Genomic DNA, 3,564 nt, shown 5'->3' with positions numbered 1-3,564 from the left:
GGAGCTATACCACCATTGTGCTATAACACGAACTTCAGGATTTAGGTTGAAAACATAGCACATGATCACAAGTACCTTGATTAATACAGAAATGCCTGACGTGCTCTGTGTTTAGTTTATGTTTCAAATGATAAGGACATTTTTTTTTTCCAGTAGACTCAGGAAGCCCTGACTAAATAAAATAATACTTTTTTTAAAAAAATTAATCAAAGAAATAGTAACAAAAATTAATTATGTGATGGTAATTAAGCAGAATTTTCCTGAAGTCTTCCTCATTTTTTTCTAAGAAATTATCTCTAGGAACTAATTTGCTAAGGAAACCCAAACAAGTAACTAAATAAAGTTAAACACTGAAAGTACTTTAACCAAATGGAGGTGAAGAGGCATACTTAAAAATTCCAAACTTTTATTGAACTTGATCAAACTTCCCAAAGAAACAATACCTGTGTTTATAATTAATTGCATGAAAGGAAGTAGAGAGCAGATAAAATAAATCTGAAAGCCTTCATGCTACTGAACTCAGCAGTTAATAAAAATGATTACTTGAGCACCCAAGAGAAGTTCCAGAGTTGAAGTCAGATTTAGCAACTGAGAAAAATAGTTGAATAGAGCAGAGGGGGCTTTGCTGTCTCCATCTCAGAGATGAATTTGTGGGAAACTCAAGAGTGCTGAGACTGAGGTTTGGGTTCCACCAAAGCTTGAATTTAACCAGCCAAAGAGTTCTTCAAGACCAAAGTCAATGCTAATGAGAAACTTAGGGAAATAAAATACAAATTAAGAAGGAAAAAAGATATAAAGAGGCAGGGAAAGAACAGACAGAAACAAAGAGAAGATGAATAAACAAGGATAAATATAATTGCCATGAAAAGGATGTGCTGGCCATCCCCTATGGGAAATGCACAACCTCCATCCTTAAGAAGGTATAGTACAACACCATGAATACACCAGAGTAGAAAAATCTGGAAATAGACACATTTTATTTATTTTTCTTTCTTTCTTTATTTTGCCAGAGGGTGTATGCAGTTACCTCAGAGATACAGAAAGAGAGAGAGAGAAACAAAATGAGAAAGCACTTCCCATGGTGAACAGTCATATTACAATCCCTTCGTCACTTCTTCCTCCTTTCTGGATTTTGGGCATGCACACATACACCCAGCAGGAAATGACACATTTTCAAATAAAAAAGTTAGTATATTACAAAGGTAAAATCAGAGATGAATGAGCAAAACGTGTACAATATATTGTAATAAGCGGTATAGGGATAATGGTATAATATGAAGAAGAAGTCAAATTATCTTTGCACTGTATATGTAATAGGAACTTGGTTTAGACAGACTGACTTCACCTGATTAATCAAAATTGTTATTCTCTCAGTCTGGTACTCTTCATTTGAGATTTCTCTAAGGAACTTCAAGGAAACGGACAGTCAGCCCCAACCTGTAGCTTGAAACAATGAGGGACATTTCAGCTCAGGGAATCTTTCTTAAAGATGAATTGCTTGATTACCTCTCCAGATAGAAACAAACCTGACCTATGCTCTTCTATACATGCCCATTGACCCCATCATTTCGGCCACCCATAAAAAGGCATCTGTGATTTGGCTGACCAGTGAGGATATTTTCACATGCCTTCCCAGTGTGGCCATTCTGTAATAAATTCTCCTTTCCTTTCTCTTGCTAACAACTATGCCTCTTTTTGTTGAGTGGCAACAAAAAGAGTTGATATTAGAAGAAATTACAGACATTAGAAGTTGCAGGTATTAGAAGAAAACACATATGGATTCACCTATCAATCTGAAAAGAGGGAAAACAGTCTTAGCCATGAGTCACCAAATAGAAGCAACAAAGAATAAAACTGATAATTTAGTTATGCAATTTGCCAAAAGTCTATGAAAAACACTATAATCGATGAGTAGACACATGATAAATAAAACCGTTTAGTTACAGAAAAAGTTTAAAAGCCATCAAATCTACTCATTAAATGGAATCTTATAATCAATGCAGTAAGTTTGCAATGTAGACTTGTCAGACACTCAAATATATCCCAAAGATGAAAACAAATGCAAGGTATTTTTTAGTAGGATATATCTAAAAATTGAAACAGTATAGAGATTAGCATGGACTATAGCCAAGAATGAAATGCAAATTCATAAAGCATTTGATATTTTCCTGGACTCTTAAAAATAATTAGAATGGGGACCAGCAAGTGGTGTGGTGGTTGGGGGCACTGGACTCCAAGACCAACTGCAGTTCAAGTCCCAGACCTGGAGTTTTGCTTTCTCACTTTCCCTCTCTTTCTCACTCTGTCCCTCTCTGATCAAATTAAAATAAATAATTAAATAAAATAATTATTTAAAAAGTTAGAATGGTAAATTTTGCTATGTATACTTTACCACAACTAAATAAACAAATACATACAAAAATAAATGAAAGAGGGACTACTGGGTGGTATGGTGGTTCAGGAGGATGACCTATGGTTTGAGCCTTGGACCCAGAAGCTTAAAAGTCATACTGAATGTGTGTGTGTGCATGCCCAAGAACCCAGGAAAAGAATGAAGGAAAGAACTGAGGTATGGCCATCTCCTCTGGGAGGTGTTTTCTCGCTTTCCCTCTCACTGTCTCTCTCTCCGGTAAGCCCATATTCTTAAGGCAAAAATCCTTTAAAAAATAAATAAATAAAAATAAAACAATGTAGAAAGTATAAATGAAAGAGATGCAAGGATATTTAAACTTTACAGTAGTCATATTTCTGGTAATAATAATGCATTCGTTCCATCATGAGTTTATGTTGATACTATAAGAATAACAAGACTAACTTTTTGATCAGTCGAACAATAAGAAAGAAAACCAGGCATGTTTTTCTCTTTATGTATTTAACAGGAAGCCATAAAATATTGTTACCAAAAAGTAGGACATAAATTAGATCAGGCTTCTAAATGTGATTACTTTTTCATAGGAAATAAAGGAGTCTGTAGACAATCTTAAGTGACAAAAAGGATGCAATAAGAAAAATCATCAATATGCGGAATTATATTGGATCAGGATCCTAGATTTCTTTGTCAAATATGTTGTAAAAAAATAATAATGAGAAACTTAAAAATTAAAAGTAATTAAAACTGATCACTGGACTCTGATGTAGTCAACTGTGGTTCCAGTCCCAGATCTGTGGCTTAAACCTCATTCCAGGGGCATATGCATGTCTGCCCAAGATCCTAAGTGGAAAATAGAAGAGAAAGGATTGCAATGTGACCATCTCCTCTGGGGGATTATTTCTTGCTTTCTGTCTCCCTGTCCCTGGTGAGCAAAGTGCCCGATAACAAAAATGTCTCTTAAAAAAATAGTAATTAAAACTATATCATAGTTTCCTGACTAATAAATTTACTCTAAGTTAAAATGCTATGAGATATTGGAAGAAATGTGAATAATATTAAAAGCTTTCATAATATTAAAGGATTATAATTAATTATTAAAGAGTAATAAAAATATTGGGATTATGATTTATAAAGTCTCTTATAAACATATACTGGAGGATCTATATATGCAATAATATGAATCTAGACTTTGA

At 34.1% G+C, this 3,564-nt stretch overlaps 1 pseudogene; it reads left to right on the top strand.

Moving 5' to 3' along the window:
• The first annotated feature begins 2,068 nt into the window (after window positions 1-2,068).
• LOC114005341 (uncharacterized) lies at window positions 2,069-2,168 on the top strand (annotated as a pseudogene).
• The last annotated feature ends 1,396 nt before the right edge of the window (window positions 2,169-3,564 follow it).

The sequence above is a fragment of the Tupaia chinensis genome, unplaced genomic scaffold (assembly GCF_000334495.1).
Source record: "Tupaia chinensis unplaced genomic scaffold, TupChi_1.0 Scaffold143648_1, whole genome shotgun sequence".
In the NCBI taxonomy this organism is placed as follows: domain Eukaryota; kingdom Metazoa; phylum Chordata; class Mammalia; order Scandentia; family Tupaiidae; genus Tupaia; species Tupaia belangeri.
The sequence above is the reverse complement of the archived record's forward strand: the minus strand, read 5'-3'. Positions and strand labels throughout refer to the sequence as shown.